This window comes from Engystomops pustulosus, chromosome 1 (genome assembly GCF_040894005.1).
Source record: "Engystomops pustulosus chromosome 1, aEngPut4.maternal, whole genome shotgun sequence".
Taxonomy (NCBI): Eukaryota; Metazoa; Chordata; class Amphibia; order Anura; family Leptodactylidae; genus Engystomops; species Engystomops pustulosus.
In genome coordinates, this window is record NC_092411.1 from 290611925 (window position 1) to 290638427 (window position 26503).

A 26503-nucleotide genomic window follows, 5' to 3' on the forward strand; every position below is an offset into this window, starting at 1 on the left:
GAAAGTCTTTTTATGTACTACCACAGTCCACGTCCTCTATCTTGTTGGGGCTAAAATAGTTGCAGCTCTACGCACCCGTTCTTAACTTGAAGATGGGGGAAATCCTTCAGTGGGGTCATGATTGCCAGTCTCTCTGTGTGGAGATGCCTCATCCAGTGCCAGTCCTGGTTTCTTCTGTGGCTCCCAAGGTCCTGGAGGCCGTATAGCTGTGCGTATGTCCTGTATATACTGAATGTGTGTGTTTATATGCTGTATAGCTGTGCATATGTGCTGTATATACTGGATGTGTGTGTTTATATACTGTATAGCTGTGCATATGTGCTGTATATACTGGATGTGTGTGTATATATGCTGTATATCTGTGCATATGTGCTGTATATACTGGATGTGTGTGTATATATGCTGTATATCTGTGCATATGTGCTGTATATCCTGGATGTGTGTGTGTATATATGCTGTATAGCTGTGCATTTGTGCTGTATATACTGGATGTGTGCGTATATATGCTGTATAGCTGTGCATATGTGCTGTATATCCTGGATGTGTGTGTGTATGTATGCTGTATAGCTGTGCGTATGTGCTGTATATACTGGATGTGTGTGTATATATGCTGTATATCTGTGCATATGTGCTGTATGTACTGGATGTGTGTGTAGATGCTGTACATCTGTGCGTATGTGCTGTATGTGCTGTATGCGTGTGTATATATGCTGTATATCTGTGCATATGTGCTGTATGTACTGGATGCGTGTGTATATATGCTGTATAGTTGTGTGTATGTGCTGTATGTAATGGATGCGTGTGTGTATATATGCTGTATATCTGTGCGTATGTGCTGTATGTACTGGATGCGTGTGTATATATGCTGTATATCTGTGTGTATGTGCTGTATGTACTGGATGTGTGTGTATATATGCTTTCGGCAGCTGAGGAGGCCTTCACAAACATAAAGTCTATGTTTGCTTCAGCTCCAGTTCTGGTGCATCCTGACACAGAGAAGCCTTTCCATCTGGAAGTGGATGCCTCCTCTGTAGGGGCCGGTTCAGTGCTCATGCAGAAGGGTCCCAAAGGCCGAACTCTCCTAGACTTTCTCCTCCACAGAGAGGAATTATTCTATAGGTGATAGAGAAAAACCTGGTGATTAAGCTTGCCTTAGAAGAATGGCGTTACCTCCTGGAAGGACCTCGGTTTCCAGTCAGAATTTATATGGACCACAAGAACCTCCTCTATCTCCAGACTGCTCAGCGACTCAATCCACTTCACACTCCCTGGTCACTCTTTTTCACCTGGTTCGATTTCCTTATTCATTTTCGTCTGGCTGAGAAGAACATCAAGGCTGACGCCCTTTCTTGTGCCTCGGATGTCATTGGGGAAGAACTGGCACCTCGGCCTGTCATCCCTCCTGACCGACTGGTACTGGCCGAGCCTGTGGATCTTCGTCAACTACCTCCTGGCAAGACCTACGTACAACCTGCTCTACAGAGGAAGATTGTGACTTGGGGACATTGCTCACGTGTGGCTGGGCATCCTGGGGTGCAGAGATATGTCGCCCTCATTTCCCGATTCTTCTGGTGGCCAGATCTGGCCAAGGATGTTTGGGACTTTGTGGGCTCCTGTGCTTCCTGTGCCCAGAATAAGCCATCACGTCTCAAGCCTGCTGGTCTTGTTCTGCCGTTGCCGGTACCCAGCTGTCTGTGAACTCATGTGGCCATGGACTTCATCACAGACCTGCCGCCTTCATCAGGCAATACCGTCATCTGGGTGGTGACTGACCGTTTCTCGAAGATGTCCCATTTTGTTCCTCTGCCAGGTTTGCCATCTGCTCCACGTCTTGCCAGCTAGTTCTTCCTTCACATCTTCCGACTCCATGGACTTCCGATGCACATCATCTCTGACCGTGGGGTTCAGTTCATCTCTAAATTCTGGCATTCTCTCTGCAACCAATTTCAAGTGAAATTAGACTTCTTTTCCGCCTATCATCCCCAGTCTAATGGGCAAGTGGAAAGAGTTAATCAGACTCTGGGCTGCTATCTACGTCATTTTGTTTCTGCCCGTCAGGACGATTGGTCCACTCTATTGCCATGGACGGAGTTCTCTTACAACTCGTTGGACTCTGCATCCACTGTCATTGCCCCATTTTTTGTAAATTGTGGACTGCATCCTTGCCCTCCTCTTCCTCTGCCCATGTGATCGGATGTTCTTGCTGTTGAGGAATTGGTACTGGACCTGAAGACCATCTGGGAGCAGACTCACCTTTCTTTATTACAGGCTTCAGCCTGAACCAAGTTCCTGGCCGATAAAAGACACAGGCCTCCTCCTATCTTCGCTCCTGGTGGCAAAGTCTATCCTCCAAGCATGTCCAGCTTAAGATCCCTGGCTACAAGGTTGGTCCTCTTTTTCTGGGTCCCTTCAAGGTGCTGAGTTGCATCAATCTGGTTTCCTACAAGTTGCGCCTTCCTCCCACCATGCACATCCCGAACTCCTTCCATGGCTCCCTGCTCAAGCCTGTGATCCTAAGCTCCCTGCTCCTGTGGCTGACTCCTCCTACATCTATGAGGTAAAGGAGATCCTGAATATGAAGAAAGTGAGGAGTAAGCAATTCTTCTTGGTTCACTGGAAGGGGTGTGGGCTGGAGGAGAGATCTTGGGAGCCAGAGGACAATATCCAGGTCCAGGATTGCAGAGTCCATAAGCCCAAGAATAGGGGGAGGCCGAAGGGGGGTTCTATCACGGGTGGTCCCGCGTCACATATCGTGGGTTGCGGGCTCACCCGTGCCCCGCTCTCTCCCTGCCAGCACATCACACGCACAACTCATGGGTCCGGCTCCTTCTCCATCCTCTTCGGCAGTGCGCATCCCCGACTCCCAGGGCGCGCCAGCCACCTTCGGGAGATTTAAAGGGCCAGCGCGACACTAATTGTCACTGGCCATTTTTAGGTAATCCATTCAACCCTGGCTCTTCCTGCAAACCCTGCCGGAACTTTGTGCCTCGCAGCCTAAGAGAAAGATTCCAAGTTATATTCCTGCCTTCCTGTGTATTCCTGGGTTCCTGTCTATTCATGCATTCCTGTGTGTTCCTGCTCCTGAGTCCTGTGTTGCTGAGTCCCTCCGTGTTTCTGTGTTACCAAAGTTCTTGCATGTTGCTGTGTTACTGCATTGCTGTGTTCCTGTGTACCATGTGCCTGTGTTCCCGCACCCGCATCTGCCTGGGCTTCCCGTTGCTGACCCCGGATTAGACTTGACCCTGCATCTCTGCCCCCTGCCCTGACCCTGTGCCTGGACCCAACCACAAGTCTTCCATTAACGTACCTCGACCTCGGCTGCCACCGTGGGCTAGTCGTACCTGTGTAACGACCTGGTGGTACCTTGCCGCAGCAAGTCCATCCTGCTTTGCGGTGGGCTCTGGTGAAGACCAGGTGTCACTTAGACTCCGGTCCCAGGTGTCGGCTAGTACCACCTTCCGCGGTGGTCCAGGGGATGCACTGATCCTTACAGTCGGTAAAAAACAATAAATATGTGAATAAATAACTGTACAGGCAGTCCCCGGGTTACATACAAGATAGGGTCTGGAGGTTTGTTCTTAAGTTGAAATTGTATGTAAGTCGAAACTGTATATTTTATAATTGAAGTTCTAGACAATTTTTTTTCTTTTGCCCCAGTGACAATTGGAGTTTCAAAATATTTGCTGTTATTGGACCAAGGATTATCAATAAAACCCCATTACAGAAACCTGACAGCTGATCATTGCAGTCTGGAACTATAATAAAGCATCCAGAGAGCTTCACCAGAGGTCACACTGGGCAGAGGGGTCCGTCTGTAACTATGGGTTGTCTGTAAGTCGGGTGTCCTTAAGTAGGGGACCGCCTGTATATATAAACAAATAAATGAGGCCATAGATGAGTGGGGTTAATGAAAATGCATTGGTCATTAGGATATATTGCACATGGTAATTGAATTGCGTAGAATGAATAAAATAAACATATCATGTTATTGCACAAATGAAATTTACAAATAAATTCAGCAATAAAATTGAATAAATAAATAAGAACATTAAAGGGGATTTCCCATGAACTAAAGTTAGACCCCATCCACCAGATAGGGCTTAACTTGCAGATCAGTGGGGGTCTCAGTGCTGAGACCCGTCGGACCCCTCACCGCTCTGTCAGATAAATGGAGGAGACGGACAGGCATGACCGTTCTGCTTCAATAATCTCTATGAGTCTGACGGAAATTGCCGAGCGCCACACTCACCGATCTCCGTCAGCTCCGACGGACCCCTCATTTTTGCCAGTGGAAAGGGCCTAACCTTTTTTGGGGAAAACCCCTTTAATTAAATTAATTGCACAAATAATGTTAGTAAACTAACCATATTTGTACAATTAATTCTGTTAATGTGCTTATTTATGTATGCGCCAGGAAAGTAAGTAGAAAAGCTTTCTTGTTTTTATGCCAGCCCTCCTCAGCTTAGACAACACCTTTAATTATGGAGGGCAATGTATATGTTAGTGGGTCAGTACCTTAGGGTTAGTGGGACTAGGGTTAGTTGGCTTAGGGTTACTGAGAACATTTAGGTTCCTGGTGGTTACTTTCAAACACTGTGCTAGAATTACATTGAGGAACACAACTGAAGCAAAGTGGAAGAGAATTATAGGCAGAGGCGTAAGCTTGATGGCACCGATAGGGAGAGTACTTTGGCAGCATTAGCACCAAATATGGCCCTGCCCCTAATCTCTTAGTAATGACTATTTTATACCTGTGATCGGTGCTGTGATGTTGTAGGGAGCAATGATCCTAGGGAAAAAATTGGAATTTAAAAATGTAACATTTTTAAAGTGTTACCAGTGGAGGTGAGCCTGAAAGCCAAGCCTGAAGTCTGGGTTCAGGGAGCTGAACCTGCAATGTTCAGCACGGACCCGAACATTGTGGTTTTGCTCCACTAATCCCTAAATGTAAACCAAGCACCTTTTTCACTTGTCGTGGTCCTGTGACTTGTTATACAGACTGAGGATGTGGATTTTGGAGTGAGGGTGTGACAGAGGTGCTATGTTTTATGAGTTGTTAGCTGTTTTAGGTCCTCCTGTCCTTTTGCTTGTTCTTATAGCTACATAGAAGCAATAGGCCATTTGTTCTGGCAAAATGACAGGGTCTATATGACCGGGTGTGTTGTAATGCTGCTTCATTAGATCACTAGTCATTAGATCAGGAATTTGACAGCCCTTTCCTTACCGGGTCCTTTTGTATTTTTGCGTTTCATTTTTTTAATCCCCTCTTACCACAACCAATATCCTTTTTGTGTCTCTACAGAGACACATGCGGGCTTGTCATCTGTGGGACAAGTTGCTAGGAGCAACTTCTAGGGTACACCATTTTAGATTCTGTTTTTTGTGCAGGGATGCTGGAAAAAAAATTCCAAGCATGGCAGAATTGCCAAAAAACTGTCAGGGCTGTGAGTTTGTTGACCCTCTGAACGACCGTAGAATACACAGGAACGCAGAATATACAGGAATGAAGGAACGCAGGATACACAGGGGGATTTCTCTACAGGGAAGTGGCTTGAAGCCAGACGTATCCTAAGTACAACCACACCTTGTCACCAGGAGAGAAGACAGGAGGAGCATGATGTTTCTTATCAGCCTGGGTCTTGGTATGGTCTATGGCTCGCAGAAAGTACTGGCAGGTCTAGTCCTAAACAGACTTGAGGTCCTGCACCAGCTCCACTACCACAGGGACATCCGAGGGAGTAGACAGCGGAAGAGGAGGGCGAGGAATACGTTTGTAAACCATAAAGAACAGAGCTGAGCCAGTAGACCCCAAGTCCAGGGAATTTTAGGAGAACTCAGCCCATGGTAGCAGGTCAGCCCAGTTATCTTGACAGGCTGAGACGAAGTAACAGTAAGTCTACTTCACCATTCAACTGAGGGTGGTAAGCAAAAGTCAAGGTTGAGTTGCAGCTGGTTACACAAGGAACGCTAGAATTTGGACACAAACTGGACCGCTTGATCGGACACGATGTGTAGCGGAAGACCATGCAGCCGGAAGATATGTTTGAAGAACAAAATGGCAAGCCGTGGGGAAGACGTAAGACCTGGAAGGGGAACAAAATGGGACATTTTGGAAAACTAGTCCGTCACCACCCAGATGACAGTACTGCCTGAGAAGACAGACAGATCAGTCATAAAGTCCATGGAGGAAGCGAGAGGAAAAACAATGACCACCGGGCTTGCCTGGAATTCAGGTACTGAGCTGTCTGGTGGTACAGTAAGTCTTGTGGTCAGTGTACACACTAACAGGATGGAGAGCACCCTCCAGAAGATACCACCATTCTTCCAGAGCAAGCTAGTGAGCATGGGAGCCAAGGCAAAAGCAGACTTCAACTTGGAGAAGGCCATTTCAGCAGCAGGAGACCAGGCACGTGGATTGGCACCCTTCTTGGTGAGTGCCACGATGGGAGACACCAGAGTGGGGAAATGCCACTTAAGAACTGCAGACAGTTTTGCAGGGTCCATCTGGAGGCCTCTGTCAGAAATGATGTAACCGAGGAATGGAAGGCTGTGCTGGTGAAACTGGCATTTTTCTAACTTGGCGTAGAGGTGATTGGCACATAGTCAACCAAGAACTTGTTGTACATGTCCCTGGTGGGACTCAAGGTCTGGAGAATACACTAAGATGTCATATAGGTAGACCTCGACACATGTATAAAGAAGATCCCAAAAAATGTTGCTCACAAACTCCTGAAAGACAGCAGGGGCATTACATAGTCCATTACTAAATATTCAAAGTGCCCATCTTGGTAACAAAGAAGAAACCTGCACCAGCCGGAGAGGAGGGCTTGCATATAAAACCCCTCTGCAGGTGGTCCTTGATGTAGTTGGACATGGCAGCTCTCTTGGGTACAGAAAGAGAATAGACACGACCTCTGGGAAGAGTGGCGCCCAGAAGGAGATCCACAGGGCAATCATAGGAATGGTGTGGTGACAAAGTCTCTGCTTGTTTCCTAGAGAAAACATCTGCAAAGTCCCGATAACAAGCTGGCAGACCCGCCAGAGACTTGGAAGACACAGAAGACGTCAGGACCAGAAGTGGTGCCACCATACATCTGGATTGGCATTCAGGGCCCCAACGCAGGATCTCACCAGTCTTCCAATTGAGGTCCGGAGCATGTAGTTGAAGCCAAGGAAGACCCAGAAGAAATCTGAGGTGGAGCGAGGCAGGACATAGAAAGCCAGGTTTTCTTGGTGTAGTACTCCAACTTGAAGACAGATAGGTTCCCTGCGGTACCGGACCAGATCAGAAAGAAGTATCATGATGTATGGTGCCACCATAAATTTGGATTGTCATTCAGGACCCCAAAGCAGGACCCCATTCAGGACCCCAAAGCAGGATCTCTCAGTCTTCCAATTGAGGTCCGGAGCATGGAGTTGAAGCCAAGGAAGACCCAGAAGAAAATCTGAGGTGGAGCTAGGCAGGACATTGAAGGCGGGGTATTCTTGGTGTAGGACTCCAACTTGAAGACGGATAGGTTCCATGCAGTACCGGATTGGAAAGTCTGCTTACCGAGGAAATAACGAGGGGTGACTTGAGGGGAACCACCGGAATGCGAAGAAGAGAGACCAGAGCAGCATACACAAAGTTCCAGAGTCCAGGATTGCTGAGACCTCCATGGGAGCGCTGGAACTGAAACTGCGGAGTACTGGAATAGTCAGACATGGAGGAGCTGAATTCACACCTAAGGACGCTTCTCCCAGAAACCCTAGGTGCTGGCGTTTCCTCGACGTTGGGGACAGATTGGACAAGTCCCCATGAGGAGCTTGGGACTGGCACAGTAGACGCAGAGGTTTTCTTGAAAACGTATAGAAAGTTCCCCAGACGTGAGTCGGGCTCTGTCAACCTTAATAGGTTCAACTGCAGACTGAGCGACCGGAGGCTGGAGCGGATTTTAGAAGACCGAAGCCAACCGAGGCAGACATGGAAGATGGACTAGAGGTCGCTCATGCCGCAACTCTTCAGCTCATTTCAGAAACCACACGTCTATCCGAGTGGCCAGATAAGACTACTCAGAGTAGTTGGCAGATCACGGCCAGCCAATGCATCTTTGACCCGTGAAGACAGTCCCTTTTTAAAGGTCGCAGATAAGGCTGCGTCATTCCAAGAGAGTTCAGACACCAGGATATGGAACTTGACAGCGTATTCACCCACAGTTGAGTCTCCTTCACGTAGGTTCAGTAGCGCTGTTTCAGCAGAGGAGTCTTGTGCGGGTTCCTTAAACATGGACCGGAACTAATCCAGAAAAACAGTATGGGTGGCTGACACTGTACCACAGAGTGGTAATGAATGCCACCTTGGAGCGATCGGTGACAAACTGAGATGGCATTTACTCTATATGCCGCGAGCACTATGTAATGAAACCTCTGCACACTTTGGAAAGCCATTGTCTATGGCTAGACAGTTTTAGCCTAGGTTCTGGTGCCGGTGGACAAGCCAGGATGACAGGAGAAGTCGCAGGGGTAGACACTGGAACTGCCGCAGGAGTGGTGACAGGAGCCTGAAGCTGAGAGTCAAGCAGTTGTTGCAGTGCAGAAGCAAATTGGCCTAGAAATTCTCCTTGGGCAGCAATCTGCTGAGACTGCCAGGCGACAACACTGGAAAGTTCAGCCAGTATCTGACGTAGCTCCTTGGCGGGGTCCATGGCCAGATCTTACTGTCAGGGCTGTGAGTCTGTGGACCCTCTGAACCACCGCGGGAGATGGTACTAGTCAAACAGACTGGAAAACGGATCAGGAACACAGGTACGACTGGCACACGGATCAGGAACACAGGAACGGACTGGTACAAGGATCAGGACCACATGAACAGACTGGCATACAGGACAGCAGCATACACAGGAACGCAGGATACACAGAGGGGCTTTCTCTTCAGGGAAGTGGCTTGAAGATCTGGCGGTAATACCAACCCAATCACCTGTACACGGGCCCTCTAAAGCTCTGAGCTCTTTCGCATGCACGCCCTAGGGAGCAGGAGCGCAAGTGGGGCCTAGTCTGGACGAGAACAGCAGAAGCGTGGAAAGGAAAGTTCAGTGCCGGGGCAGGGGGCCAGGATAGGGAGCACGGGTGCACCCACGATACGTGACAAGGATCGCGGGGCTGCCCGTGCCTGTGACAAAAAAAAATATTCTTATCGTCCGAATACATCTTTTCCTTTGAGGTCCAAATAACATCTCTCCTTTATTCAATGCAATCACAGAGATAACAAATTTAAATAGGTTTTATAATGGTTTAATCCTAAATAAATAAATTACAAATCTTTTGTACAAACCTACCATATATTCCGGCGTATAAGACGACTTTTGAAGACTGAAAAATCTTCTGTCTGGTCTGGGGTCGTCTTATACACCGCTAATATTTCTCACCTTTCCCGCGATCCACCAAAGCTCCGCTGCTACACTCCGGCCGCCGGTGACAGCTCCGTGGGTGCCGGCGTCGCAGAGAATATGACGTCGGCACGCGGCTGACGTCATATTCTGTGAGCCGCCAGCGCTCAATGAGCTGTCACCGCCGGCCGGAGTGTAGCAGTGGAGCTTCGGTGGATCGCGGGAAAGGTGAGACGCTCTAGAGAAAATCTTGCCATGGGGCCATCAATAAAGCAATGTACAGTACACAGGACGATAATGTACAATAAAGCAGAATACTTTAATATTGAAAGGGCCTATGAGTCTGCACCCCCATAGATTAGTCAGTGGTTATGTCAGTGGTTATTAGTCAGTATACTAGGGGGGGGGCAGTTTGGCTATATACAGGGGGCTGGCTGTATACTGGGGGGACTGGCTGGCAATATATAGGGGGGCTGACTGTATACTGGGGTGGTTGTTTGGCTATATACAGGGGAGGGCTAGATATATACTGGGGGGGCTGGTGGTGGTATATGGCATAGTAGTTATATTCCTGTAAATAAGGGGCAGTATTATAGTACAGTATGGTAACATTTACAGTAAAATGGACGATGGTAATGTTGTTGTATGCCGTATGTTTATGAGCAACAGTTTTCCTGCTATATACCTGCATGTCATAAGAATTTAAATTAAAAAAGGACCATGTTAAATTCATATCTATTTTTTTTTTTTATTTTTACCGGTGTTTTGTATGCGTTGGAAAAGGGGTAGTCTTATACGGCGAATATATCTTAAACTCTATATTTTAACAGGAAAGTAGGGGGGTCGTCTTATACACCAGGTCGTCTTATACGCCGGAATATACGGTAATTCTTAGTTTTGCCATATTCTGACACCATTAACTTTTTCATACTATTGTCTATGGATCCGGTAAGGTGTCACATTTTGTGGGACAAGGTAACGTTTTTTTGATACCCTTTCTGGGACTGAATGATCTTGATCACTTTTTATAAAAAATTTTATATGGCAATTTGGATATTCGGCCACAATTTTCCGTTAATGAGGATAATCTCCGGAGTAATAGTTTTATATTCTGAAGCATATTCTAGCATATGGAGGCAGATAACATCCTAGATGCAGGAATACTGTCAAAAAGGAAAAAATACCCCATACTCACCAGGTCCGATGTCGCAACAACCAAAATGTCGCATTTTGTCACAAATGGGCGCTGAAACCATAGCATCTACGCACCAAAAAGGCCCTATATAACTCCAACAAAGAAGCACTAGAAAATGGACTGATGACGTACCCGCGTCTCCGAAGCAATACATTTTTACTGTGATTTTAATTATAGTTCATTTTAATGTTTTTTTTTTTATCAGAATTAATAAAAAAGTGAAAAATCCAGTAAAGGGTGCCAAACGGGATTTTTTCACATACAAGCTACATGCTCACAAACTTCTATCTGCAACATAGCCACTGGTCGGGAGACTGTGGGTCTACCAAGGGCAGCCGTGCGGATTTGGTCTACGAAAGCTTATGACACAACCTCTCAAGGTGAGCACCTAGTTGAACTTACCTACTGGATTGGCATTACTTAAACTGCTACGCTATATTTGTGCTCTCCACCTTCTTTTTTTCTATATCACAAATATTCGACAAGACGATCCCCCGAGCTGTCACAAGTGAGAGGGATAAAGGACCCAATTGGGCCACGGATAAAGCAGCAAATAGTATACAGGTACAAGACAAGGACGATGGAACACCTCATGGAAGGCAAAGCAAGGAGGGAACAACTCGTACAATCAACCACAGCTATGGACTTGGAAACCCAGAGGACCGTGGAGCACAGTAAGCCAGCACAGCTGGACAAAACTGAACAAATGACTACACTGTTTCATGAATTTGAAGATATAATGAAAGTTGAAACAATGCATCATCTTGACTTTATGTATCTAGAAATATATATTCAAGAAGGGAATGCACCAAGAGGATTATGCCTTGCAGCACCCTCCACCTTCCTGAAGACATCACTTACACAGAACAGTGGGAAAAATGTCTAGATATTTTTTCAAGTATAATGTTAAAAATGTTCCATCACAAAAGATTAGAATTGTATAATAAAGCACATGAGGAAATAAAGACAATATACAAAGATCTATCCCAATATTCCAAACATAAAGACTATGAATATATATGTAACAAAATATACAAATGGATAACAGACCTAGAAACAAATAACAAACAAACAACAAACACTGAAGCTAGAGAAAGGGACAGGGATGACAGAGCACAGGGAAGGTATAGATAATGGAATAAAACCAAGAATAGGGACAAACAATACAACGCTATTAACAAACTGCCACGAACCCGACTCACCAGAGTTCACACACGGGAAAACCTACTCTATGGAGTCCCAGGAATTAGCCCTTAAGCTCCGCCCACTTCCATAAAATGGCGTCCTAGCGCTAAATTTACTCCACGCAATCTCGGCACCCAGCCAATCCACTGCCACCACCCACGAGTTACTTACGCAAAGAAGGCCGTAGGCACCTCAACCACACAGACAATGCACACTGATGATAACTCAGCATATGCACTCACTACTTATACTATATTAAACTGATAAATTCACACAGAACATGCAATCGCTTACTACATAGACTATGTTAACAATGACCTCTGGTAACGTGATTCCCTTCAGATTCTTTAAGGCTACAAGCAGAGACTGATTAAAAGAACAATTTAATTTACATAAAAAATACAGTACACTCAAAGAATGTAATTGTCAGATAAAATGAAAAAAGATAAAAACAATACACATACAATACTTACAAACAATGAGGGAAGAAGGAGACAAAACAATTCTTGCTAGTAAAATAGGAAGAAATTCTTTGGCCCTAGGACAGGGCATAGACATTGATCCAGCCTTCTAGTGTCATAGACTCCCCCAGACTGGACCACACTATGTGGCTGTTTCACTAATTTACACCCAGGGGCATTTTGACCCCCACCCCTGGATGTGTGATGTCACTGTGAGGGGGGAGTTTTACTATCCCCCTCCCATCAGTGAGCTACTTTTTGAGTCTGGGTTTTTATCAAAACCACATAAATTTTGATTGGAAGATGGCACAATTGTGCCATGGCTTCCAACCAAATGGGTACGTTATTCCCATCAACCACATACCAAACTCGGGGTGTCTTAGCCTAATATCAAGGGTGTTCTGCTATTGGCTGCCTTCCCCTGGTGCTAACATTCTGATTTTCGCTCCAGGAGTTTGTCTAGACCCCATAACTGTCCTGTGTAACTGGGGACCCTTAATGAATGATGCCCCAGTTATGGACAGCTATGATATACCCTTTGTCTAAATTTGGAGGGTAAACTACAGTCTGCTGCTTCTTTTCATCCCCCACTTCCTGGACCACACTGGCCTGAAGTGTCAATTTCGTCACCTGGGGAAGTGCATGTTTCTCTGATCAAACTCCCTGGCGTGTTAGGCACACACTGCCAGGCTCCTCTTCCTGGCAGATTGTAAAACTGGTCAAAAGGAGTCTAATGACTCAGAACAGGACAGAATAGTATTATCACACAAACTAATACCTCAGAACGGCGAGAGAACATCCTATAATGCAGGGAAACAAACACACTATCAAAAAAACAGCAGGGATTCATCAAGAACAACAAATAAGTATACTAAACAATTCACAAATAGCAAATTTCACGAGAGAAAAGCCACCCCCAAGGGATAACATAGAAAACATCAATGAAAGAGAACGTAATACTAATAAGAAATATATTAGCAATGACAAAACCCACACAGACACAAATTATATAGAAAAAACTAACCAGAATATGGAACACATTAAACCCAGGGGCACAAAGACGAATAACCAGCAGAAAGCGATACCAAAACCACTTCAGTCACCCATTACCCAGAAAACACTCATCCCAAAAATACCTGGAATCCCTGCAATCAGAGAACAGTACAACACTTAGCCAAAAAAACCAAAGGCAGCCAGAGACCAATAATTCTGACCTCCAAATCCCCTTAGACCTAATCAATATAGAGAACTGAGAGAAAAGAACGAAGAATTCAAAGAAAGGTATCATAACCTGAATAGGAGGCGGTCACAAAGGGGAAACTTAAACAAATCTGATGTATAACTCAATACATCAGATGTAACCATACATCCAGAACCATATACATCAACACAAGAGCAAAGGCAAGAAAACATACAATACACCCCAAAAAATCCAAGCAATATTGATAATTTTTTTATGCCTAACCCCTACTCGAGCTGCAAAAAATAAAAACACCAATCAAGCCTATAACGGCTTATTTCCCCACGCAAAATTCAAACCAGCTTATGGAGAGAAAAAAAGAAGAAGAAGGGGCAAAAGAGGGGGTAAAAAAACCCAAAAAAAAAAGAATAACCAGATCACAACAGGTGACGGAGAAAAGAGAACCTAATAATAAAAAAAATTTCAACCTCTCACAATATGGTTTAACATCCCACGAGACACAAGTATTAGAGAAAGGTCTTTCGTTCTGCCCAATCAATAATACAGATCCTTATGAAATCTTCCTAGACTTACACAGATTCACAAGAAAATTAACAATAAAGAGACATTTTAACATACAATCAAAATCAAATAAAACATTAGAAAAAGACAAAGTAAAAGAAAAAACTCTGAAGATAAAAATAGTAAAGATCTATACAAACATATAGATGTAAAGACACCATCATTCTCCCACCCAACACAAAATCCGGGTAACCATATCAGAGTTTTTCATGAACTTGTAGAGAAAGAAATACAGGAGGTAATTGAGAGTAAAACAAACAAAACGAAATACAATCTACCCAAAAATGAAAGGCTAGCGCTAAAATCCCTAGCAAATAATAAAGACCCGCCGAGAGAGGCGAGGGCATTGTGATACAAGATTACAATCATCATCACAATGAAGCACAGAATATGTGATCAGGTAAAAACTACCAGGAGACAGTTGATTGGAATCCGTTTTTTTAGAAGTAGAAAAACAAGTAGAAAAAACAGAAGAAGCATACAAAGAGAAAGTAATAAATAAAAAAGAAAACGTTTATACACATTTTCCAACCACTCCATACTTTTACCATGTGCCAAAGATACACAAGAATCTAGACAATCCACCGGGGCGACCAATAGTGTCAGATATCAATTCCGCTACCAGTAATTTATCAGACTTCCTAGACGTGCACCAGCAGCCATATGTACAACGACTTCCCCGTTACTTCAGAGCTTCCACACATCTTATAACATTAATACAAGATATAGGGGCAGATTTACTTACCCGGTCCATTCGCGATCCAGCAGCGCCTTCTCTGTGCTGGATTCGGGTCCGGCCGGGATTCAGTAAGGTAGTTCCTCCGCTGTTCAGGTGGAGCTGCTGCGCTGAAAAGCATCGGAACGCACTGGAATCCAGCAAGCCGGGCTGAGTGAAGGTAAGTGCAATTTTCGTGACACATTTTTTTTTTAAAAATGTGGCGGTTTTTACGAATCCGTCGGGTTTTCGTTTGGCCACGCCCACCAATTTCTGTAGCTATAATACTCCCCCTTATGTACAAGAATATAACTGCTATAATACTGCCCCCTATGTACAGGAATATAAGGACTATAATACTGCCCCCTATGTACAAGAATATAACTACTATAATACTGCCCCCTATGTACAAGAATATAACTACTATAATACTGTCCCCTATGTACAAGAATATAACTGCTTTATATAGCCAAACACCACCCTTAGTAAACAGCCAGCCCCCTGTATATAGCCAAACAGCCACCCCAGTATACAGCCATGCCCCCTGTACATAGTCAAACAGACCCCCAGTAAACAGCCAGCCCCCTGTACATAGTCAAACAGCCCCCCCAGTATACAGCCAGCCCCCTGTATATAGCCAAACAGCCCCCCCAGTATACAGCCAGCTTACCTGTATATAGCCAAACAGCCCTCCCCAGTATACAGCCAGCCGCCCTGTACATAGCCAAACAGCCCCCCAGTATACAGCCAGCCCCCCTGTATATAGCCAAACAGCCCCCCCAGTATACAGCCAACCCCCCTGTATATAGCCAAACAGCCCCTCCAGTATACAGCCAGCCTGCCTGTATATAGCCAAACAGCCTACCCAGTATACAGCCACACCCCCTGTACATAGCCAAGCAGCCTCCCTAGTATAGATCTAGCCCACTGTATATAGCCAAACAGCCCCCAGGATACAGCCAGTCCATCTGTATATAGCCAAACAACCCCCAGTATACAGCCCCCCCCCCCCAGTATACAGCCAAACAGCCACCCCTGCAGTAAACAACCAGCCCCCGGTATATAGCTAAACAGCCCCCCGCAGTATACAGCCAGCCCCCTGTATATAGCCAAACAGCCCCCTGCAGTACACAGCCAGCCCCCTGTACAAAGCCAAACAGCCCCCCAGTATACAGCCAGCCCCCCTGTACAAAGCCAACAGCCCCCCGAATATAGCCAAACAGCCATCCCCCCAGTATACAGCCAGCCCCCTGTATATAGCCAAACAGCCCCCAGCAGTACACAGCCAGCCCACCTGTATATAGCCAAACAACCCCCCCCCCCAGAATACAGCCAGCCCCCCTGTATATAGCCAAACAGCCCCCAAGTATACAGCCAGCCTCCCTGTACATAGGTAAACAGCCCCCCCAGCAAGCAGCCAGCCCCCCTGTATATAGCCACACAGCCCCCCCTAATATACAGCCATCACCCTTGTATATAGCCAAACAGCCCCTCCAGTATATAGCCAAACAGCCCCCCTGTACATAGGCAAACAACCCCCAGTATACAGCCAGCCCCCCCGTACATAGCCTAACAGCCACCCCTGCAGTAAACAGCCAGCCCCCGGTATATAGCTAAACAGCCCCCCGCAGTATACAGCCAGCCCCCTGTATATAGCCAAACAGCCCCCTGCAGTACACAGCCAGCCCCCTGTACAAAGCCAAACAGCCCCCCAGTATACAGCCAGCCCCCCTGTATGTAGCCAACAGCCCCCCGAATATAGCCAAACGGCCCTCCAACCAGTATACAGCCAGCCCCCTGTATATAGCCAAACAGCCCCCTGCAGTACACAGCCAGCCCACCTGTATATAGCCAAACAACCCCCCAGTATACAGCCAGAACCCCTGTATATAGCCAAACAGCCCCCCAGTATACAGCCAGCCCCCCTGTACATAGGCAAACAGCCCCACAAGCAAGCAGCCAGCCCCCCTGTATATAGCCACACAGCCCCCCCTAATATACAGCCATCACCCTTGTATATAGCCAAACAGCCCTTCCAGTATATAGCCAAACAGCCCCCTGTACATAGGCAAACAACCCCCCAGTATACAGCCAGCCCCCCCCTCCGTACATAGCATAACAGCCCCACACAGTAAACAGCCAGCCCCCGGTATATAGCCAAACAGCCCCCCCCCCAGTATACAGCCAAACAGCCACCCCTGCAGTAAACAGCCAGCCCCTGGTATATAGCTAAAAAGCCCCCCCGCAGTATAGAGCCAGCCCCCTGTATACAGCCAAACAGCCCCCTGCAGTACACAGCCAAACAGCCCCCTGCAGTACACAGCCAGCCCCCTGTACAAAGCCAAACATCCCCCCAGTATACAGCCAGCCCCCCTGTATGTAGCCAACAGCCCCTCGAATATAGCCAAACAGCCCTCCAACCAGTATACAGCCAGCCCCCTGTATATAGCCAAACAGCTCCGGCAGTACACAGCCAGCCCACTTGTATATAGCCAAACAACCCCCCCCCCAGTATACAGCCAGCCCCCCTGTATATAGCCAAACAGCCCCCCAGTATACAGCCAGCCCCCCTGTACATAGGCAAACAGCCCCACAAGCAAGCAGCCAGCCCCCCTGTATATAGCCACGCAGCCCCCCCTAATATACAGCCATCACCCTTGTATATAGCCAAACAGCCCCCTGTACATAGGCAAACAACCACCCAGTATGCCGCCAGCCCCCCTGTATATAGTTAAACAGTCCATCCAGGTATACAGCCAGCCCCCCTGTACATAGGCAAACAGCCCCCCCCCAGTAAGCAGCCAGCCCCCCTGTATATAGCCAAAGAGCCCCCCTAGTATACAGCCAGCCCCCTGTTTATAGCCAAAGAGCCCCCCTATTACACAGCAAGTCCCACTGTATAAAGCCAAACAGCCCCTCCAGTATATAGCCAAACAGACAACATAGGCAAACAATCCCCCAGTATGCAGCCAGCCCCCTTTATATAGCCAAAGAGCCCCCCTAGTACACAGACAGACCCCCTGTATATAGCCAAACAGCCCCCCAGTATACAGCCAGCCCCCTCTATATATCTAAACAGCCTCCGCAGTATACAGCCAGCCCCCTGTATATAGCCAAACAGCCCCCCTAGTATACAGCCAGCCCCCTGTTTATAGCCAAAGAGCCCCCCTATTACACAGCAAGTCCCACTGTATAAAGCCAAACAGCCCCTCCAGTATATAGCCAAACAGACAGCATAGGCAAACAATCCCCCAGTATGCAGCCAGCCCCCTTTATATAGCCAAAGAGCCCCCCTAGTACACAGACAGACCCCCTGTATATAGCCAAACAGCCCCCCAGTATACAGCCAGCCCCCCTGTATATAGCCAAAGAGCCCCCCTAGTATACAGCCAGCCCCCTGTTTATAGCCAAAGAGCCCCCCTATTACACAGCAAGTCCCACTGTATAAAGCCAAACAGCCCCTCCAGTATATAGCCAAACAGACAGCATAGGCAAACAATCCCCCAGTATGCAGCCAGCCCCCTTTATATAGCCAAAGAGCCCCCCTAGTACACAGACAGACCCCCTGTATATAGCCAAACAGCCCCCCAGTATACAGCCAGCCCCCTCTATATATCTAAACAGTCTCCGCAGTATACAGCCAGCCCCCTGTATATAGCCAAACAGCCCCCCAGTATACAGCCAGCCCCCTGTATATAGCCAAATACCCCCCAGTATACAGCCAGCTTTTCTGTATATAGCCAAATACCCCCCCAGTATACAGCCAGCTTCCCTGTACATAGCCAAACAGCCCCCCAAGTATACAGCCAGCCCCCCTGTATAAAGCCAAACAGCCCCCCCAGTATACAGCCAGCCCCCTGTATATAGCCAAACAGCCCCCCATTATACAGCCAGCTCCCATGTATATAGCCAAACAGCCCCCCCAGTATACAGCCAGCCCCCTGTATATAGCCAAACAGCCCTCCAGTATACAGCCAGCCCCCCTGCATAAAGCCAAACAGTAGATGCAAATAGTTACGTTGACTATACTAGTAACTATTACCAAACATGGTTAAAAAATATTCCTTATAGCCAATAACAAAGGATAAGGAGGAACTGTAGAGATGGAAAAGACTACACACAACAAGCCTAAGTATTACAGCAAAGGTTTAGGGAGAAAAATTATCCAAAAGAATTGTGAAGGGACGCCGACATATAAAATCAAGGAAAGGAACAAAAAGTCTTGGGAAGAAAACTGTGAAAATAAAAACTGACAGTAAACAAATCCCCCTAAGCTTAATAACCACATACACGAGAGATCCTAAAAAGATAAAACAAATCATAGAAGAACACTGGAATATCTGGAACAAGTGCTCCCTACCAAACCTAAGATCAAAACATCTGATTGCCCCCAGTCGATTAAAACGACAAAGAAAGAAAGAAAAGCCTAATAATAACAATAAAAGAGGGAGTTTTAAATGCGGGAACAAAAAATGCCTTTGCTGCACAGAGAATAAAGTAACACAAGAATTCAAGTCCAATGCTACAGGGAAAATATAACATAAAACTCACTTTATATCGCCAAAGCAATGATGTAACTGCGGCAAACAGTATGTAGGGAGGAGGTGCAGAAGCCACACAGTAGAATGAAGCAGCAAAGGCACAACATAAAACACAAAAACATCAACCACGGATTATCCCGACATTGTGTCCTAAAACAGAATCAGTTGGGTGGTAAAATCACAGTTATCCCCATTGATCGTATAAGTAAATCCACACAAAACAGGTTTCAATCCCTGAAAAAGAGAGAAATCTACTGGATTTATAAATGAGGCGCATTAAATCCGGGAGGATGAAATGTACTGGAGGAAACTATAACCCACGAGCACATGGAGGCAGATAACATCCTAGATGCAGGAATACTGTCAGAAAGGGAAAGAACCCCATACTCACCGGGTCCGATGCGGCACCGCACGAAAAACGCAGTGATTGGCAGCAAACACCCAGACGACGAGACGCTGTTCTCTTACAACTTCAGGCTTTCCCAGATCCAGGAACAAAAAGGAAAAAACCGAATACTACAATCACATAGTCACATGTACCTGAAAAATCCCCCGCACACTGAGGACCTCTAGTGGTAACATATAAACACAACAGCCCATAATCACCAATAAAGAACACTAAGGCCAACTATTGGGGAAAAGAAATGACTACACCCCCAAGATGTACAAACATACGCCCTCTAGTGACCCTAAGGGGAAATAACACTCTCCCAATTAGAGAAAATACACGCAAAGATCGCAATCAAAGTGAAACTTTATAATACTAATAAAAAAAGAGCAGGGGAATAATGTATTAGATAGATTAGTATATATTATATATTCTCCTTTCTATTAATGTGTAAATGTAACAAAAACAATCAAAATGTCGCATATCATCACAAATGGGCGCCAAAACCATAGCATCTACGACCCAAAATGACTCTATATAACTCCAACAAAGAAGCACTAGAATATGGACTGATGGCATGCCCGGCACTGGTACGAAACGCGTCTCCGAAGAAATACATTTTTACTGTGATTTTAATTATAGTTCAATTTAATGTTTTTTTTTTAATCAGAATGAATAAAAAAGTGAAAAAACGGGCGCCGAACGGGATTTTTTCACATACGACCTACCTGCTCACAAACTTCTATCTGTAACATAGCCACTGGTCGGGAGACTGTGGGTCCTCCAAGGGCAGCCCTGCGGATTTGTCCTACGAAAGCTTATGACACAACCTCTCAAGGTGAGCACCTAGTTGCACTTACCTACTGGATTGGCGTTACTTAACCTGCCGCGCTATATTTGTGCTCTCCATCTTCTTTTTCTCTATATATAAAATATTCGACTTTCTAAAACAAAAATAGCAAAAAGTCTCCAAATCCACTCTGAGCTCATTTCTACACCTGGTCAGGGGCAGCTGTAGATTTGTGTCAAAATTAGGGGTTTTTTTTGGCGACTTTGTAAAAAAACTTTTCTATAAACGGATTAAAGTTTCATTTCTTTTTTACACTTTGATGCACTGAAGGCTCTTTGGTCTTGTATCTTTGATTCAGTATCTATAGAACTTTTTCTCTCCATAATTTTTAAGTATCTTTGCTTTGTTAACTTTTTTACTTAAAGGAAACCTACCACTTGAAGTGGCAGGTTTCCGATGGCAATACCGAGCACCAGCTTATTTTTGTTAGTGTTTTAAGCCGGTGTATCGCGGTTCAAAACACTTTTTAAACTTTATAGCCGGCGCAGGCAGGTACGCGCTCGGCGCTTACCATGTGCGCGGCTCTCCTTCACTTCCTATGTAGCTGCGCGCACGGTAAGCGCCGAGCGTGTACCTCCCTGCGCCGGCTATAAAGTTTAAAAAGTGTTTTGAACCGCGATACACCGGCTTAAAACACTAACAAAAATAAGCTCCGGCACCAGCTCACCCTGATCTTACCCTGAGCTGGTGCTCGGTATTTCCATCAGAAACCTGCCACTTCAAGTGGTAGGTTTCCTTAAAAGGTTGAGATCCACAAACAAATCAAATTCATCTTTGTTCTTATTTGGGCAAAAGTTTAATCCTTTCGTCTAAAGTGATCTCCATCTTCATGCAGTAAGTCTATTGGTTTTGGGATCTCTCCATGATTTCCTTTCTTTCCTTCTCCTGTCTAATTTTCTTTTCTTTTTGTCCTGCTATTTTTGGGTCTGAAACCCAAAATGTTGTAAAAAAACGACACAATCCTTTTCTCTACACTTCCTGACAACTTTCGATAAAGATAATGGGGAAATAAGGAAATTTCGAAATTAACATAGGGACATATTGTTAATGATCCCCAGATAAAGGGAATAGCGGCCAAACAGGCAAATATCACATGGAGACCGAGTAAAGACCGAGTAAAAAACCCTCTGGTTTAACCCCTTACCGACGTGCGAAGTAGTAGTACGGCACGCGTCGGGTGCTGGTACATAGAGACGGCTCAGGGTCGGTCGCCATGACAGTCTCGGGTCTTCTGAAGACCCGAGGCTGTCTTGTTTTAACCCATTCATTACAATGTGAGATTTGTACATTTTAATGAATGAGGTGAAAAATCCCCATATAGTGCCATACTGTAGTATGGCAGTATAAGGTAGGATCAATCAGACAACCTAGGGTCAAAATATCCTAGGGAGACTGAAAAATAGTAAAAATAAAAAATAGTAAAAAAAAAAAATTATAATAAAAAATTATAAAAATTCCAATCCCTTTCACTAGAACTGATATAAATATAAATAAACAGTAAAAATCATAAACGCATTAGGTATCGAGGCGTCCGAAAATGCCCGATCTATCAAAATATATTAATGGTTTTTCAATGCGTTTAACCCCGTAACAGAAAATAGCGCCCAAAGTAAAAAATGGCACTTTTTTGCCATTTTGAAAAATAAATAAAAAATTTAATAAAAAGTGATCAAAAGGTCATATAGTCTTTAAAATGGTAGCATTAAAAACGTAATGAAAAGTCACAGAAAATGACACCAACCACAGCTCCGTAAGCTGAAGTATGAAAAAGTTATTAGCAACAGAAAATGGCAAAATAAAAAAAAAAACTTTTGTACAGGAGGTTTTAATTTTTGTAAATGTATGAAAACATTATAAAACCTATACAAATTTGGTATCCCCGTGATCATGACGACCTAAAGAATAAAGCAGACAGGTCATTTGTGGCGCACAGTGAAATCCATAAAATCCAAGCCCACAAGAAAACGGTGCAATTGCATTTTTTCACCATTTTCACTGCATTTGGAATTTTTTTCTTGCTTCCTAGTACATGGTATGGAATATTCAATATCATCACTATGAAGTGCCATTTGTTAAGCAGAAAACAAGCTCTCACAGAGCTCTGTACATGTAAAAATTAAAAAGTTATAGATTTTTGAAGGTGCGGAGTGAAAAATGGAAATGAAAAAACAAAAAAGGCCAGGTGGTTAAGGTAATATAAACTCTCTGAAGAAAATCTAGTGGTACTATGAGCTAAACAATGCCCTGAATTAATAGAAGAAATTGTAGTTTTGACTCTTTCCTTAAATGCAGATTGGTTTAAGTGGATAGAATTTTAATCTCACAAGCCACTCCCCCTCCTCCCTGTGTTGGGATCACCAGTAATCCAAATGAATGAACTGGTCCAATATTGCGCTCGCTTCTTAAATGGGAACGCAAGCATTGGGAATAGAAGAGATGTTATCTGTTCTTATTCCACCTGTACCCTCAACAGGAAGCTGTTTTGGACCTCACAGGCTTCTGTAGCAACATTGCTATAGCGATGGGCTAAGAGTAGAACTGACCAAATCTAAGGGAAACTTTGAAAATCTATGAAAAGTAAAGGAGAAAAAAACGTGTTTGTACGTATAATCCTATTATATTGTGTTTATCACATGTGTGCACTCCGTCTAATCTGCTGTTTTTAATGAATTTCTATATGCACATAAATCTTTGTGAAATTTCTTGTTTACAACCAATTGTAGAGTTGAAATACTGTTTATAAGAATTCTCTTCTTTTTTTTGTTCTGATGAACAAACCAAGGTGACCATCACATGACCGGAAGTGGTCACGGAAACCAGGAGCTATGGATATCTGGTGTTAGTGTGTATATATATGTATAGGGGAAAATGAGATTTATATGTACTGCCTGATGAAGGTCCAAGTCCGGGACGCCTCACAATTTTATCCATTTTATGGAATTGTTGATTTTGTATCCAAGAAGTTCTTCGAGCGCTGATTAGACGCATATAGAGTGTCAGTTGGAGGTTATGTTGGACACGTTGTTACCCATTGTTACCCTGGAACAATACAGAAATTGCCAAAATTATGGGCAACAGCATGGCGATGACAGAGTGACCAAATGAGGCTAGATAGCATCTAAAACATCCAATAATGGACCCTGACACTATAGGGTATGGCATGCAGAGGCAGCGGCAGGCTAGAGAGTGGCATGGCGACATACCCTAAATGGACTCAGGCTTCAAACCAATGGGTGGCAGAGAGGAACCAAAGGAGGTGAGCAAGAAGCGCTGAAATGATTTCTTATGTCAACAAAAGGTTGACGGTATATTTAGTCGATAACACAGCATAGCAAGACTGAGTGACCAAGTTCCACCCGAAAAATGAGCCTGACATAGCTCGTTAGCTAATGGGACGACAAGTGAAGGCAGCTATGGAGACAACGTGTGGAGGCAGCTATGGAGACGGCGTGTGGAGGCAGCTGTAGAGACGGCACCTGGAGCCTGCTATGGAGACGACGTGTGGAGGCAATGGGGACGGTTATGGCACCCGAGTTGAACATAAGGAGGTGAGAAAAGAGAAGTAAAAAGATAGATTTTAGAGGTAAAAGGTTATAGGTTGTGGGGTGAAGGTTGCTGCAGTTCAAACGATGTTAGTTGGATCTTGGGATGGAGCTTGCAGTCCGCTGCCAGGCGAGCTTTCGTCTGTCCTAGCCCCTGCCTCTCAGCTCCTCCCAACCCAAAATGGACCTGGGGGCCAGAAGCGTTTACTTTGAAAAAATTATAATTTTCAAAGCAGGCGGGGTCGTTTGAATATTTCATCTAGGAATAATGGAATAGCATAGCGGTTCTATTTATAATTTTTTCCGGAAACAGTTCCATGATTAAGCGCGACAGTATGGGGCATTCATATTGCGCTGCTATGATTGAAACTTCAGGTCTCCAGCATGGCGGCGACAGATGGGCCGAGTTCCTTTATGTATCTGGTGAAACACCTGAAAATTCTACCTGACACAGCTCGTTTGATAAGGGGATGATGTATAGTGGCAGTAAGGTAGTAGTAGATTAAAGGTGCTGCCGTTAAAACTATTTTAGTTGGATCTTGGGATGGAGCTGGCGGTCCGCTGCCACGCGAGCTTTCACCTGTCCAAGCCCCTGTCTCTCGGCTCCTCTCCACCCAAAATGGGCCTGGGGGCCAGAAGCGTTTACTTTGGAAAAATTATAATTTAAATGCAGGCGGGGCTACAAACAGCACTTCTAAGAACCTTTCGTATAAGATCAAGTGTAGTACTGTTCTTATAAGTAATTGGCCTGGTTATGACGGGGGAGGGGAACGTAAACAGATGCGCAAGAAGCGCTGAAATAATATCAGTCAATGACAAATGTTTGGCGGTATATTTTGTGGATAACACAGCAGGGTGGTGACAAAGTTAACAAGTTTGATGTGGAAGCCGTTAAAACAACCCAAAATCTGCCTGACACAGCTCGTTTGCTAAGGGGACGATGTATGGAGGCAGCTATGTGGACGACTTTTGGAGGCAGCTATGGAGATGACGTGTGGAGGTAGCAATGGAGACAACGTCTGGAGGCAGCAATAAAAATGACGTGTGGAGGCTGCTATGGAGACAATTAAATTTGGATAGTGCCTGTATGTGGCAGTCCAAAAAAGTTTTCAAACCAGAGGAGCAGGTAGGTGGCCCTTCAGAAAAATTAAATAGATTGAGTGCCTATATGTGGCAGTCCAAAAAAGTTTAAAAAAAAAAAAAAATTAAATACATAGAGTACTATAGCTAGAGCCAGTTGGCCCTGGCAAAAAATAGCCAGTTTCCTCTGCTTTAGTGTACAAAGAGGAGGAGAAGGAGGAGAAGGAGGAGGAGGACTGCATACATTATTCAGGTTGAGCTGCTTTCACCTGGTGGAGAATGGAAATCATGAGAAATCCATGCGTGATTCATCTTGATAAGCGTCAGCCTGTCAGCGCTGTCAGTCGACAGGCGTGTACGCTTAACAGTGATGATGCCACCAGCTGCACTGAAAACCTGCTCTGACAACACGCTAGCGGCAGGGCAGGCAAGAACCACCAAGGCGTACAGCGCCAGTTCGTGCCACATGTCCAGCTTTGAAACCCAGTAGTTGTAGGGAGCTGTGTGATCATTTAGGACGATGGTATGGTCATCTACGTACTCCCTCACCATCTTTCTGTAAAGATCAGCCCTACTCTGCCGAGACTGGGGACAGGTGACAGTGTCTTGCTGGGGTGACATAAAACTGGCAAGGGCCTTGTAAAGCGTACCCCTGCCAGTGCTGGACAAGCTGCCTGCTCGCCTACTCTCCCTCGCTACTTGTCCCGCAGAACTACGCACTCTGCCGCTAGCGCTGTCAGAAGGGAAATACTGTTTCAGCTTGTGCACCAGGGCCTGCTGGTATTCATGCATTCTCACACTCCTTTCCTCTCCAGGGATGAGAGTGGAAAGATTTTGCTTGTACCGTGGGTCCAGGAGAGTGAATACCCAGTAATCGGTGCTGGAATAAATTCTTTGAACGCGAGGGTCACAGGATAGGCAGCCTAGCATGAAATCTGTTATTTGCGCCAGAGTCCCAACTCGCAAGAATTCACTCCCCTCACTGGCCTGACTCTCCATTTCCTCCTCCTCCAACTCCTCCAACTCCTCTTCTTCTGCCCATACACGCTGAACAGTGAAGGACTGAACAATGGTCCCCTCTTGTGTCTCGCCAACATTCTCCTCCTCTTCCTCCTCATCCTCCTCCACCTCCTCCGATATGCGCTGAGAAACAGACCTGAGGGTGCTTTGACTATCAACAAGGGAATCTCCTTCCCCCGTCTCTTGTGACGAACGCAAAGCTTCCGACTTCATGCTGACCAGAGAGATTTTCAACAGGCCAAGTAGCGGGATGGTGAGGCTGATGATGGCGGCATCGCCACTAACCATCTGTGTTGACTCCTCAAAGTTACTCAGCACCTGACAGATATCAGACATCCACGTCCACTCCTCATTGTAGACTTGAGGAAGCTGACTGACTTGACTACCAGTTCTGGTGGA